The following is an 8,945-nucleotide window of genomic DNA, read 5'->3' on the forward strand; positions in this document are numbered from 1 at the left end:
TTTTAAATTATATAATTTTCCAATATATTTTATGATTATTATGTGTCGATACTCGACAGCTCCATTAGTAACGTAGATGTATTGAAAATCGCCAATAATTTACTGTATAAGTACCCTCAATTTGAACTAAAACACTATTTGAAAAACGTTTATGTAGTGTTTCAGACTGCCTTAAATCTAAGCGGTAGATTGGGGGCCCGTCAAATACCCTAGCCTGAGGGGGGGCCCATGGTGTAGGTACACCGACTGCAATAGACAAAAGACCGATAAACGAGATATTAGGCTGTGTTGTGTTGAGTAGGTTGTATGTAAGTTAAATGCAATAATACTTTTTTTGTCCATTTTCAATTAATATTTTGGAACCTCAATATTAAAAAACCAAAAATCTACGATAAACATCCGGAAAAAAGAACGACTACACCCACTAGTGACTAGACCCACTACAGTCGGTGGTGGTGTAAATCAAAAGAACATTTTTTTCGGTGGAATTCGGCATAAATATTCTAGCTCTCTAGACCAGTGTTCCCCAAACTTTCGACATCTGTGTACCCCTTCTATAATTTTCGTAACACTGAGTACCCCTCATCAAAGAAAAATGCATATAAGTACTTTAATAACAATCAAAATATATTTATATTTTCCTTTTGTAGTACATAAACAAAATAATAATAAACGAAAAATAAAATTCATTATAATCAATAAGAAGGATGAAATTGTTTATGTTGAAACGACAGATCAGCGTAATTTGTTCCCTCGTTATTAATTTTAATCTGAGATGCGGTTCCACACCCAAAAGGCTATTCATTTTTTTTGACTTAATGTCTACAAATGCTGAAAAAGCAGCTTCACATAGATATGAAGTTGGAAAAGGCAAAATGTATTTCAGAAATTTCTCTGTTAAATCTGGATAACACATGTTGCATTTGCAATTAATTATATGTTGAAGAAAAATAGCCAATGGGACTAATTTACACTCTCCTCCTTGCCCCCCCCCCAATATTAAATCCTGGGTGCGCCGCTGTTCAGATATATAGGGGGCTCGAAACCCCCAAAAAAGCAATGAACTAATTAGTCTGTATTTCGGATTAAGGGTCATGTCGTCATGTAAAAAGTTACTCTAATTGAAATTACATCATTTCTCGTCAAGCTATTAAATAACACGTTAATTATATATAATGGCCAACGACTCCAAACGCGCCAGTCGCGGTGTTAGCACTAAATGAGTGAGTTTGTCAGCTGATTTGTACTGCGTCCATGTTAGTTATGTCTGCCATGGTCTCTCAGAATCAGTTTACGCATGAAGTATCTAAGTGTCATGGATCGAAACTAGTAATTTTATTGATAAGTACTTCAAACTCAAATCATTTACAGAGGTTGATTTATTAATGTTAAAATTACTTACAAGAGCATCATAATCAGCATGCGTGGTTGCCAGATGGTTTCGTTTCTTGACTTCTTCGCTGACAAACCCTGTGAGGGCTGCAACATCAGGTTCTGGTTCCACCCCCTGATCCACCTGTCGATAGAGGCCTTGCCTCTCCTCCTGGCACTCTTGCTCGTCGAAGATGGATACCAACGAAGGATAGTCGCGCTTGTAGGCAGTTGTATCGGTGGCCATCCACACCAGCAACGTAGCAGTCAGCACGGTTATCCATTTCGCCGACAGAAGTGTTCGACGGCCATGCGTGATTGTGTTCTGTTTTGGACGTATCAGAAATTAATAATTATTCTATTAGACAAAATATAATATTGGAATGCATTAAAAAGAAAAAAAAACTTTTTTATTGTAGGTCATTCGCTCAACCCTAATTCAGTGGTAGGGAGCTGGGAGAGACACCATTAATAACACATAACATTACAATAATCTATATCGAAATACTACTAATTTAGTCTAACTTCTTTTATAAAAATGTTTACGACAACCATTTTCCATGGCCGCGTCAATCGGGAGTTTTGGGGGTGCGCGGTACCCGAAAGACATAATTCAGAGAGCGTCAAAATACCCAAAAAAATCATTTTAATAGTATTATAAAAAACAATACAATTTGAAGAGGGCTTCACTTCTTGTTATTAAATATTTAAAAGTGTTTGGATAATTTTGTCGACGTGATATTATATGGACTGGCACTCGGGCTACAGCCACCTTTGGTGCGGTCATGTCTTCTACTATTAAAATGGCCCTTAAACCTATGAATGTGATGCTGAAAAAGATTATGAAGGTTGATGATTAAATTAGCTGCAAATAATTTCGAATCAAATCACTTAGGTACCTAACTAATTAACGATAGCGAAACGTCAATAGAAAATGGTAATTTTGATTTTATTTACAAACTAGCGACAGCCCATGAATTCGTCCATGTGAAATATGGAAAGAAAAAGTAGACAGATTTACATAATAAACAAAATATACTGATTCGTATTATTAATAATTATTGTTCGATTCCCAGGTGTGCGTAGATATAAGTTGACAATAATTCACAGTTATTACTATTACTCCAGCCATACTAAAATCGCTCTGCGATTGCTGTAAAATGCTGTAACTGTAGGTAATACAAAACGGTCGTATGAATCCGTTTTTAAGTACAAGCATTTCGATAAGACTTAATCTTTCAAATTAAAATTATTATCGGTTGAAAATATTTCGAGTACGGAAATGACAATAGAAAAATTCTTACCATAATGCTCAGACGACCGATGGAATTGGAGCTTCAGGTCGAACTGAAAAATCTTTCAGGATTCATCCTATTTATGAAAATCACAAAACAATAGGGTTAGAAAGGGGTTGGATATTGCCTTTAGATTTTTATTCAGGTGTCGTCGGATAGTTTGATACTATTGTGTATTGTGACAGAATGTAACTATATTTAGAAAACATTATTAAACAATGGATACTGGATAAATATTGTGTATCACACCTTTTCAAATCAGAATTATCAAGAATTTCATTATCACATTGGCACCTACTACTCCTGAACGCATTAACGAAAGTCCAGTGGTGTACTCAATGATAGGATAATGTAATTTATTTTTACGCTCTTTATCCTTCTTATCCATTGTTTCACTACTGAAGATGTCGATGAATGATATTAAAAACGTTACGAATAACCTCCTTCTATTCTGAGCAATCCTGCACAGCAGTAAGACGCCGTAACCTTAAGGATGTGGAAGGCGGCCGAACCGAGGGGCTGAAGCAGGCCCCATCCTGAATTTACTTCTTTTCACCGTCCTTTTCATTAATCATGCATTCCAGACAAGTTCTTATCTACAAGTATGCGTACAAAAGTATGTAGGTAATAAGCCATAATATGTGCCTCCACAGAGTGAAGATGTATTAATAGATTTTTGTTTTTACGAGAAATGGTTGTTACCCACTTACTCAAACTATTAGGTACATACCCTGATTCCAAACGTACGTTGAAAACAGTGTGGATTTTCCAGACCCAGGGTTCGAACCCTGGATCCACGACATTATAAGCTGATACGTTACTGCTCGGTCATTGTGGGCCTTTTTAGTTTAATTAATTGAATACAAAGTCTTAAATTATTAATATCTATTAAGTCTTATATTAATTTATTTTAAAGACTATAATTACCTATCCTTAATTTAAATTACCCGTTAACTAGTGCGCCTTTATGCAATATTTTTGATTTATATTGTTGGCGCGAAGTTAAGGCTTGGTAGAATGGTGTCAGATTCCTTTAGCAGTGCTTACGGCTCATTTAGGTGTTGGTATCGTTACTTTCAAAATGACACTAACACCGTTACAAATCGATTTCATCGTAGCCGCAAGGCCAGAAGAATCAGTCCTTCCTCCAGGCACCTAATTATTTACGAATAATATGATGGCTACGATGGCCGCGCGGCTTAAGCGTCGGCATATGGCGTCGTGGGTTCCAGGTTCGAATCCTGGGTCTGACAAGTACACATATTGTTTTTTAATTTGTGTATGAGCCAGAGTAAGGACATAATAGGTTGAGCAAGTGGCTGACATCCATTTCTCGTAAAAACAAAAATCTGTTAATACAAACCTACAAACTATGTGGAGCCCCATATGATTTTATTAGGATCAGACATGGTCGAAAAAAAAAATTAAATGCACCTATATATTGGATCAAGAAATGTCTTTGATGATTGAGACCAGTACTGTACTACAGATCAAAGACGTGGACGTAACTCAGTGATACCCAGAAGCTATAGGCGTTTGAGCCCAGAATCCTGCTAAGATTGGTCTTGCGCGGATGACATCTGGCGACGTCTCTATTGTCGCTATACACCATCTATAAACTATTTGATGAAAGTGACATCAGATTTATCAAAACCCAACGGCTACGATGGGCTGGCTAAGTGACATGTATGGATGAATAAACACCGACAACGAGCTTCAAGAATATTAATTAATGGCGTAGGAGGAAAACAGAGTGCGGAAAGATTACGACTTTGTGGCTAGTGGTGACTGGTGTAGAAAGAGACTTGGGAGCGCTAGAAGCGCCAGGCCTGTGTTTTGGGGTATGAAAGCATTCATATAATCTGTGGACGGCTAACAAACTTAGAAGCCTACCTACTTATTGCCCAACAATTTAATTAAATACCCAATATCTACGTATATATAGGAAGGACGTTACTGATTATCCATTGAAAACGAGGAGTGATCTTTGTGTTATTATAAAAATATTACATCTAATACAGATTCAATTTGAGCCATTCATGCTTACAACAAAGGGGAAATCAGATCATCTCTTTATTATTAAAAGAACTTCCATATATTATTTATGACATTTGATGGGCCAACGTAGATATTTAGTTTCATGGAATATAAAATATGTAGGTACATACAGTCACATGCCGACTTTGGCCATAAAGAAAATTAAAGAAATAAACGGCGGAACATAATTTTATTAACTGTACACTTCACCTAAAACTGTAGCTATTTGTAATCAAGCATTTTTTTAAATATCATAAACAAGCAAATAACTTAATCAATTCAATAGGTAAACATTCATCATCAATTATCTCTCTAAACGACCTTGTACCTACGAAAAGGCAAGGGTGTGATTCGCAAATAATTAAAAAACGTATGTATATAATATTATAAGTATTTTACTAACTTGTAGCAAAAAGCTAGTTCAGGTAGTCCGTATACCTATATCCGGTATAACTACATAGAAATTATATTAAATCAAAGAGGTTGGATAATGACAGTTCCACTAAGGACTATGACACACGGCACTGCAAATCAACGTAGACTGGGGTGCCACAATGCAGGTTTTGCTTAATTCCAAATGATTTTTTTTACCATGTCCGATCCTAATAAGATCATGTGGGCCTTTTGTATTAACAGATTTTGTTTTTACGAGAAATGGACGTTAGCCACTTGCTCAACCTATTAGGTCCACACACAAATTGAAAAACAATATGAGTACCTACTTGCCAGATCCAGGATTCGAACCTGAGACCCTTGACGTTATGGGCCGACGTTTAAGCCGCGCGGCCATCGTGGACGTCGAAATGAATCTAATTGGAATCAAACAAGAACCACACATTTGCTACAAATTGCAGCGCTGTATTTCTTAGCCCTAAATAGATTTGAAACAAATGAGCTTCGATGCATTGCGTGTATTTTTTATTCATAATTTGAATAATACAAATGCCACAACTTTGGGTAGGTATATAAATTTTCAATATTAATGCAATGGGCAAAGACAATCATATTTCCGCATTATATGACAATCTCTTCACAATCGTATTTACCTATCCGAAGATATTTCTCTTATTTTTCTAATTTCTTAGTTATATGTGGTTAGGTTATTGAATGTGTTCTTCCCCAGAGCTTCTCACCGGAGTGCCGGAGCGATTGGAAAGTGTGAAGTAGGTATCCTTTTACAAATCATTTTATTGTATTTCGTACAATTTTGTCCTACTCGCATATACGTAGTTACAGTAAATAATTACAAGATAAAAATAACTTTTTATATACAACGTTTTTAAATTTTCTGTTGAATTATTTTGCTCAATATGCTCAAACTTGTACTTGATATGAAGTAAATAAAAACAAATATAGAAATACTGAATACCTACTGAAATGTCATTTTGATTTACATAGTAACGCACGTACTTATATATTAATAATTTAGTTGCTAGGACCACCAAGCAACCTTAGCAACCAATAATAGTGGATTGTATTATGAATTTCTTCCGAAATAACTTTTCATACAAAACAGAATTAACTGAAAATGAATTCAATTTTACTTAAAGATGCCTAAAAGTATTAGAAGAATGCATTGGCATCGTGTTCTGATATATTCTAAATGTTTCAAATGTCTAGCTAGTCGGGAAGTTAGTTAAAAATCGATTGCAAGATTTGTACCGGATAAACAACCACCGGACAAATAAGAATACGAACTAATAAAAACGTTGTATAAAGTCGTCTGAATCGAAATTTGACCTTTTAAAATTGTACATAGTTATTTATTAAATAATACAATGTGAAATAGTACCTACATAATATTTTAAGTTTTAGATTATCGTCAGGGCCGGCTCTAGCAAGTGCTAGGCCCGATTGATAAATGTGCACGGGGCTAGGTAGGTATAGCCAGTGACGTCCCTAGACAAAATACCGCCCGTAGGCAGCGCCAAAATACCGCCCTATTTTTTTAATACAGTATTTTTTATCATCCTTTCATGACTCCAATATCTAAGAAATGTGTTGTATGGATACATTACTAAAAAATATATGCAACTAAAACTAATTGAAATGCCATCTCCACTTCAATAGACAGTATTGTGAGTCCACGGTTTCAGATACTTTTAAAAATACAACTGACAACTTTCAAAAGTCGCGAGTGACCGGCAAAAATATTTGGATAAATTAATTAGGTAAGTATGTACCTACCTATAATTCAAATATAATTCGCAAATCTGCACGTGTCATTGCTGGTCACCAAGGACGTGACGTCCAAGGACAACGGAAGTAAACTAGACATCGCGAACCCGACAAACCTTATATGTTAATTAATACATTTTGTTTCCAAGCAGTGAGCTGATTTTTTTAATGGAAAGATATTTCCGTTATTACTAAGTTTGGGTACCTATACCTATTGATTCTCCTCGATTTGCCGCCCTTCAAGTAACTGCCGCCACCAAGCGACGCTCAATTTGCCTACCCCCACGGGACGTCACTGGGTATAGCGCGCGAATATTCTATTTTTCTTCCCATGGTAGATTTTGGCATACTATGATCGTCCTGTCGTAACATCTCAAACCTCTCTCACATTAACTCCTTTTATCATAACTTTGAGCCCAGACAATATTTTTAAATTTAATCCAAATATTTCAAGTTCCTCTTTAAGCACATTGTTTCTTCAAGTGTCTTTATAGTGCTATTTTTTTGTTCGTTCATACCGACATATTTTGTTACGATATCTACGCATATATTCTATATACAAGACTGCTTTCGGCCGCTATCTAGGGTAGGTTTGTATCGAAGTATTAGCACTTATTGTAAAAATTATAACTAACTTATTGTAATTATTACAATAATAATTGGATACTTTCCTATCCTAGATAGCGGCCGAAAGCAGTCTTGTGTATAGAATAGATGCGCTGGTGTACAATAGAAAATGTCAAGAAAAATACTTAGCCTCTTTTATTTGCCCAAAAATACTGCTTTGGAGAATCAAGAAAGCCTGAACAGCAATAGATGGTCGAAAATAACGATGAATCCAGAGAAGTCTGATCAGTGACAACCCGTGGGGGTAGACAGGTCATGCGATGCATAGGGGCGGCAGGCACATTATAAAGGGAGGAGAATGAAGGAATGAATTCAAATATTATTACAACTTTAAAAAATAATCATAAAATGTTTGACAACTTAACTAGTATTGTATTGTAATACATTGTATTCCATGTATTTTTAGCGATTTTTTTGTATTTTTAAATAAATGCACTTGAATAATTATTGAGTTGTTGGCACTCGTCATCATATTATGGAGTACTGATCGCGACCCCCTTTTGTGGTAGCCAAGTAACATGCGACCCTTTGCCATATTGGATAAAATAGCCATTTTATATTAGTCAGGAAACACACTAAGACCAATTGAGTCGTATAGAATCATATGTAGAACTGTGCACTATTCATCGTTTCGAGAAAATGACGAAAAACGCTTTGTTGGATTTTTGAGTTTTATAAAAGCATAAAATATTTTTCTACTTTTAGAAATTAGAAATAGACAACAGAATTTACGTATGTCAGAATTCTGATTGTTGTAAATAATTAAATATACATGTTTTAAAAGTGAAGAGTGCTACATTTGATACTCACATAGTATACAGTTCTGTCTTTGTTACCAAGGTTGTGTAACGTTCTGTATTTGATCCCATACAATTGTGGATGACGTCACTAAGAAGTAGTTCAAATTTACCAGTGCAGTACATCATTATAATAAAAATATTGTATTTTTTTGGTATTGGTACCTACATAAAATTTATAATACTTTAATTTTAAATTGATTAAATATTGTGTTAAATATTACATGAAACCATAAACATACAGGGAGACAGAGATATTATTGTATGACATATTTTATAATAAAGAAAATAGGACATATTTTCCAATGTATTAGGTATTAAGAATAATAACGGAATAAAATTTTTACTATAAGTTCATTTAGAATGTCATCTTGTATTTCACCTAAGTTCACGTCCCCGAATCTCGTAAATTATTCCGGGAGTTATTTTCATCAAATGTTTTTTTTTTATAGAATTGGAGAGTACCTAGGTAAAGTTTACCATTGTGGCCCATAATGCTTAGTTAATAATTTATTCAAAAACTTCTTTCACTTGGCAACCTTTTTGCAACTGTAAATGGACGAATCGTATCAATGTTATTATTTTTCTTGTATAATATTCTTTAGTTTCCCGTAGTCTGATCGATATAAATTCTCTACCT

This window comes from Rhyacophila brunnea, unplaced genomic scaffold (genome assembly GCF_057557595.1).
Source record: "Rhyacophila brunnea isolate RB1 unplaced genomic scaffold, BYU_Rbru_1.0 scaffold_3, whole genome shotgun sequence".
NCBI classification, from domain to species: domain Eukaryota; kingdom Metazoa; phylum Arthropoda; class Insecta; order Trichoptera; family Rhyacophilidae; genus Rhyacophila; species Rhyacophila brunnea.